Below are 7,980 nucleotides of genomic sequence, written 5' to 3'. Positions count from 1 at the left end.
AATGTTGAGAGGGTTACGGCAAAAACTGGATACACTTCATGTACAAAACGGACAATCTCCTTTGAAGTATCAGGGTTTCGGACGAAAACTCATCTGTTACAAAGGGATATCATTTTTTGAACTTATTTGAACTCCAGACTTTTTGTGTGTTCAAAATGAACCACTCAAAGCCACATCATCAATTTTCAACCCTTTCTGACTCCATCTGGTATTTTTCATGCATTTACTGATTTTTTAAAGCTAAATGACCCTGAAATTGAAAAGCAATACAAATGAACTCTGAAAAGGTTAAAAGTTGGCATGGTATCATAATTTCACCCACATAGCATGTGCTAAAAAGTTGAGAGGGTTACGTCAAAAACTGGATGTACTTCGTGTACAAAACGGACAATCTCTTTTGAAATATCAGGGTTTCGGATGGAAACTCATCTGTTACAAAAGGCACTTCATTTCTTCACATGTAACTGCGGTGATATTCTAGATCAAAGGCATCATCATAATAGTTCAGAGAGAAAGTCTTCACATTTTCTTCGCTTGTGTCCTTTGCTTATTGCGCCGTAACCGTGGATATTCTTCATCTTTTAACATGGTGCTTGGGTCAGCCTTGACTTTGAAGGCAGGAATTTCATGAAACTTTTCATAATCTTCAGACATGTCTGTCTTGCCCTCCAATCCCACGACGTCTCTTTTCCCTGAAAGAACTATGTGGCGCTTTGGCTCATCGTATGATGTATTCGCTTCCTTATCTTTTCTTTTTCTCGGGTTGGTAGACATGTCCGTCACATAGAAAACCTGCGCCACATCATTGGCTAGGAAGAATGGTTCGTCTGTGTACCCAAGATTGTTCAGATCCACTGTTGTCATTTCGTACTGTGGGTCTACCTGTACCCCGCTGATACCTCTGTCATATCTATAATTTTTGATTGTTCCATGCCAATATTATACAACTTTCATATACTTTTGCAACTTTTATACTATTTTTGGGACTAACATATTGATCTAGTGCCCAGTGCCAGTTCCTGTTTGTTGCATGTTTTATGTTTCACAGAAACCCCATATCAAACGGAGTCCAAACGGGATAAAAACGGACGGAGAATATTTTTGGAATATTTGTGATATCTGGGAAGAAGAATCAACGCGAGACGGTGCCCGAGGGGGCCACGAGGCAGGGGGCGCGCCCCTGACCCGCGTGGGCACCCCGTAATGCGGTTGCTGCCATTCTTTTGCCGCAAGAAAGCTAATTTTTGGAAAAAAAATGTAGCGAAGGTTTCAATCCAATCAGAGTTACGGATCTCCGGTTATAAAAGAAACGATGAAAGGGCAGAATCCAGAGCGCAGAAACAGAGAGAGACAGAGAGACAGATCCAATCTCGGAGGGGCTCTCGCCCCTCCCATGCCATGGTGACCAAGGACCAGAGGGGAAACCCTTCTCCCATCTAGGGAGAAGGTCAAGGAAGAAGAAGAAGAAGGGGGCTCTCTCCCCCTCGCTTCCGGTGGCGCCAGAGTGCCACCGGGGGCCATCATTGTCACCGCGATCTACACCAACACCTCCATCATCTTCACCAACATCTTCATCACCTTCCCCCATCTATCTACAGCGGTCCACTCTCCCACAACCCGATGTACCCTCTACTTGAACATGGTGCTTTATGCTTCATATTATTATCCAATGATGTGTAGCCATCCTATGATGTCTGAGTAGATTTTCGTTGTCCTACCGGTAATTGGTGAATTGCTATGATTGGTTTAATTTGCTTGTGGTTATCACTACAAGAAGTATGTCAACTTGTGACCACCACTATTGGCCACTGAAAGATCACAAATTTCCATTTGCGACCTTTTTGTGACCAAAAACAAAAGGTCAAAAGCTGGCGGTCGTAAACTGACTATAGCGACCTTTCTTCTGGAATGGTCGAATACGTTTATGACCAAAATATGTCTACTGTGGCGTTTTGGTCACTAGCAACCTCCCCAGGCCACGTAGGCATCCAGCGTGGCAATCTGACGTGGCACAAGATTCAGCCCGGTCCGATTAGGTGTTTTACATGGGCCGAGCCCATTAATTCAGCCTTTTTTGTTCCCTAAGCTTCGTTCAGTGATTTTGGGCCTCAGCCTTTCTGCGGTCCATTTCTTTTTGGGTCTCATCTATTTTTCTTTTTGACCTCGGCCTTTTTTTTGTCAATTTCCTTAATTTTCAGCCTTTCATGTGAATATTATTTGGTAAATGCCAAATACTACTAGGTTCCACTTCTCAGGTTCTAATTAACAATGGCCCAAGTTTCAACTTCCACAATTTGAAACAATTATGTCAATGAGAATAGTAAACTGATGAAAATTATCAAAGCACATGCCAATTAGCCAAAATATACAAATATACTTCTCAGGTTGTCCTAGGTTAGAGCTCTTGTAATAGCATAATCTTTACATTGTTCATTTCACCAAGATACTATCATACTACAAATATACTTCTGACTTCTTCACTTCCAGCCTAGAGCTCTTGTAAATGTTTGTAGAGGCTGAACGAAGCAGCATGACCGTGTTGAGCAACAGATCATCATCATCATCCCAGGTTGGATCAGCTCAGCAGAGCATCCCCGGTCATCACCATGACTTGAGAAGCAACATCTCAGGTTGATAACCAGATCCTGCAGCGAGCAGCAGCAGCTGATCCAGCATTCCTGCAATAGCAAAAGCAGATCCAATCAGCAACAGTACAACATATAGTATCGGCAACATTAACTACTCCAAATCAACAGCAACTACATCATATCAGATCAACTACTACAGCAGATCATACAGCAACTACAGAATATCCAGGAGTTAAAGATTTAGCATGTAGTGAACATGGAATCTTTCACATACACAACAACTCTAAAAATAGATCAACTACTGCATCAAATCAGATCAACTACTACAGCAGATCAGACAGCAACTACAGAATATCAGATCAACTACTACAGCAGATCAGACAGCAACTACAGAATATCCAGGAGTTAAAGATTTAGCATGTAGTGAACATGGAATCTTTCACATACATAACAACTCTAAAAATAGAAAATGCATGCAATTCCGAGGACCAACGACACATAAACAACGACCTCCCCCATGAGCATCTCAGTATCACTTACATCATAGACTCCAAACAGAAAGCAACATGTACAACGGTGAGCATGTAAATCAGGACACACACCTGTACTGCTGTACAACATCTAGCCACCGTGGCAGAGGCCATGCTACATGTGTGCCTTCCTTGTGAGTGGGACTGCATCTATACAATTGTACAGTGGAAAAGGAATTAGAACTAAACAACAATTATTAGTATAACAGAAGGCAGAGACTGTACTGTGCTCTGTGCAATTTTATCAGCAAAAGCTGAAGTTATAGAACAAAATTTAACAGTATAAACAGGTAGAGACCATGCAAGTTCATCAGTACAAGCTAGATATATAAACAACATTTAACTGTATAAACAAAAGGCAAAGACTGTACTGCACTAGCATATCACTATAAACTGAATCTATAAACAAAATTTAATAGTACAAATGAAATGCGGACTATACTGAGTGTAGTACTATTGTGATAATTTATTAGTATAAACTGAACTTTTGTTCAGTGATGCATCATGTGCTTCTATGCTTGTTCTAGCCGAGGAGAACCTGTGTAATTGACTACTGACGTGTACTAGCAAGTGAGCTATATACTAGCTACCTGGCATGATTATGTGCATCGTGTAATTGACTATTTGTACTTCAATGCCGCAGTGAGCAGTGAGCTATGTACAGACATGAACTCTAGTATCCGGCAGATCAGAATAGGAAGGACAGAACATGAACAACCTTCCATGACGTCATGTACTAAACCTACAACATTCTGATTGTCCCATTGGAAACAAAAATTCCAATGGATTAAGCCATGTTTGTACTAAACCTACCATATATTCCCATCTAATTTATTCCAATGGATTATGCCATGTTAGTACTGAACCTACAATATTCTAATTACCTGCAACAAATCTGTAGCATACATGACATCAAAGGGATGCAAACTAGATAATTTAGTAGTCTTCTACAACACAGAACAGTAGGCACTCTAACTTGCAGCACCAAATCAGTAGCTAGATGACCACCAACAACACAAACCAGCTCAAACAAATCAACAGTCAGTCAGTCAGTTAGGTGTAAGCTGCCCATGTGTACAGAAACAAGAACATATGGATCAATATGCATTAGCAGCAATAGAAATTGACCCTAGCTAATCCGGTTGTAGCTCATCCATGGCAGGGAACCACATCACATGTCAGTCAAGGGAAATATTAGAACAGATGAGTAGTACAAGCTATCAATGATTTTCCACTTTAGAACAGGGCACATGCATCAATTTTTATAGTCAGGAACAAAGAAGACAATGATTTTCCACTTTAGTACAGTTATGGTTATCTCAAAGAATTTGTGCCTCATAAACATGCATGGAATTTCTATCTCAAAGAAGTATACATATTTATCTTGTTTAATTAGGCCAGCAGCACAAAACAACCATGCAGAAATGTCAGGGCAACAGAGCAGCAAGGTATCATGCATACCAACATAGTTAGACTGCAGATATGTTAGACCAAAAGATGTGAGCGACGGTAGACTACACCAACACTAACTAGGTAACAGAATTACTTAAGACTGTAGCTCAGGAATTCGTTATCCACGCTAATATAAAATTCGCTCAAATGGAGCCTTGGAAACACCCTTTCCCAAGTAGTGAGATCCATATATCGGCCCTCAGTTCCAAAGCTTCATAAAGACCTACAGAAGAGGGATGATTCAGACAAGATTAGTTCAACAAAAATAATACAATAACATTCAGTAAATAATGATATAAACAAGAGTTTGTGCGTTCACTAGTCAGGAACTCAGGAACCAAACCAAATTTTAAGGTTGAAAAGGAGAGAGCGACGATAATAACAAAATGCATGACAAGCAGGCAGCGTCCGACAGTTCCTCGAAGCTGCAGATTTAGCAGACTAGAAAACACAAGAAATGTATGGTTGGTTTGCCTAATCAAACTAGTAGAATCCACTGTTGACACATGAAGCACGGAGCGGAGGCGTACGAGGCTAAACATAATGATAGAGCTACGGAACTTGCTATTACAACAAGATAATACACAGGTGCCTGGATGTATCCAAAGAATCGTGCAGGTCTTTAAAGTCTGCACATTCTAGTAAGAGAAGTGACAAAATTGATGGGAAAAGTGTATACTTTCAGGCCAAACTGATTGTTTCTATTTCGCTCACTGAATCGTAACTTCGCCTGAAATCATAACTTGCATATTCCCAGATACCAAGCATTCGAGCCTACCCCAGATTTGCATGCTCAACTGCCTAGAATATAGATGATGGGAAAATGTGGCAAGCAATCAATCCTATTTCTGCATTGAGATCCCAGACCGAATGCTGGGGTCACCGATTGATAGGCAAGAGAACGAATCATATGCAGAAGAAAACTTGAGCGACTGAAACCATACGCTGTTGGCATTTGCCGTTCTTCGATACAACGTGCTCCCATGGAATTCCCAGACTGGCCGAGGGGCAGCTGTAATCCGCATCCTACCAACCTACCGGCCCACCCACCCAAAACACCTCGAATCTAGCGTGTCAGAAACCTACGGGCCCGGCGACGGCCGAACCACCAGATCGAAAACAAGCCATTGCTGCGTACACCTGCCCTACCAGGTCTAATCGAACCGGACCACAACGTACAGATCGGGGAGATGGACGGGGGATGGGCGCGTGCGGGTACCTCGACGGTGGGTTTGCCGCGGCTGTCGAAGATCTGGCGGGACTTCACGGACTGGATCGTCCCTGCCATGGCCGGGGCCGAAGCTTGGAGAAGAAGAAGCCGTGGTAGCTACCACCTGAGTAGTACAGGCATCCTCATCGTCGGTGAGGATCCATCTTTGCCTTCATGGGTGCCTGCAGAGAGAGAGATTCAGATAGAGAAATCATGAGAAATAGAGAGTAGGGGAAGAGAGAGAGGCGGCCAGATCCGGCGAACGGAGCGGGCGACGCGAGCTTGGGCTGGCCGGTCATGGCGGCGCGCTGGCCGGTCGAGGCGGAGGAGGGGGCCGGGGCGAGGGAGGAGGGCCAGCAGGGAGAGCAACAGGGGGCAGAGGTTGTGTGCGCGCGGACAGCAGAGAGGCTCGCCGGCGGAGGGGATGGGGTAAACTCAAGACCCTCGCGGGAGAGGGTGGAGCAGCTTCGCTTGGGGGTGGGGGTCGAGCTCCGCCGGAGCGAGGTGGCCGACGCGCGTAGGAATGGAGATGGAGGCCGGGGGCTCTGACTTGGATTGGATCTGGGAGGGAGAAGGCGGCAGCGGCGATTGGGAGAAGGGGGCTAGGGTTTCGTGGGTGGACGAGGGTGAGAGGGATACGGGGTGATTCGGGAGGGGTGAGAGCGACGGGGGGGGGGGGGGGGTGTGGGCTGTCGTTGGATCCGGGCGCATCCGACGGTGCTTAATCCATGATCCGTGTGAGCTGATTTTAGACCAATCAGAACACAGTATCCTCTTTGATGATGTTAAGACCATTTAAATTGGTCGTAATCGATTGAAAACAAGATTTTGAATCATGTCTGCTATTTGACCACCTAAGAAATTTTAAAAAATATAGAAATAAAAAAACCTTCGCATTATGTCACCAAGTGTGACCTACTCGCTCCGTCTCATAATATAAGAACGTTTTTAACATTAGTGTAGTGTCAAAAGCATTCTTATATTATGGGACGGAGGGAGTACTTTTCAGTAAAAATAACAAACTTTGAATAATGTTAACATCATTAAAAAAAGTGTTCTAAGATATGATTTTTTTTGTAAGAGAATCATTTTTCAAGTGTCCAAAATGATGTTTTTTATAAAGAACTTAGCAAATATATGTTGCAAATTTGGAGCACATCAATTTTATAATTCACAATCATAGCACATGTGGAGCACATCAAATACTTTTTCAAGCTTATGTTATTGTGTTTTTTCTATTTGTGTCTCTTATTTTTTGCACAAGGGTGCATTTTGGAATGGCATAGTTTGTTCAAATGATCTCATATTGTGCACAAGGGCGCATCATGGAATTCCAAACATTGTTGCCTAAGGGAGTTTTCATTTTCTTTACACGGAAAATTCATTTTCCATTTTCGGAGTGCCCGAAATGAGTTCTTTCTGTGAAGGACCTACCATATATTTGTTGCAAAATTGGACCAAATCATTTTTTGAAAATACTAGGCCATATTTGATTCACAATAGACAAAATGGTTGGGTGTCAAAAGTTTTGATCCACCTCTGGTGAAAAAGACAAATTCATGCCGATTCAGTAGGAAGCGGGTCAAATTTGAACTGGAGCTGCCTCATAGTTTGCTCTTTATTTTTTCAAAAAATCATTTCTAGGTACATAAGTATCTATTTGATCATAGAAACATCAAAAGTTTTGCAAGATTCAACCACTAGCTAGGAACGGTCAAGCCCGCCGTTTTGACCGCATTTTGAAACGGGCATAAAAAATTCAAAAAAAATCAAAAAATTAGGAAACATTCGCATTGTGTCATTATATGTGACCAAGTTTCCAGGAAAAATAATAAACTTGTAATACGGCAATTATTTTAAAAAAGTGTTCTCAGAAATGAGCTATCACGCGTGAAGATTCAGGGTTTTCAAGCCAAATGATCAATCTTATGGCCACATTCATGGCATAGTTTGTTCAAATAATCTCATATTGTGCACAAGGGTGCATCTTGGAATTCCAAACATTGTTGCCTAAGGGAGTTTTCATTTTCTTTGCATGGAAAATTCATTTTCCATTTTCCGAGTGCCCGAAATGAGTTCTTTTTGTGAAGGACCTACCATATATTTGTTGCAAAATTGGACCAAATCATTTTTCGAAAATACTAGGCCATATTTATTCACAATTGACAAAATGGTTGGGTGTCAAAAGTTTTGATCCACC

Source organism: Triticum aestivum, chromosome 3A (genome assembly GCF_018294505.1).
Source record: "Triticum aestivum cultivar Chinese Spring chromosome 3A, IWGSC CS RefSeq v2.1, whole genome shotgun sequence".
NCBI lineage: Eukaryota > Viridiplantae > Streptophyta > Magnoliopsida > Poales > Poaceae > Triticum > Triticum aestivum.
The sequence above is the reverse complement of the archived record's forward strand: the minus strand, read 5'-3'. Positions refer to the sequence as shown.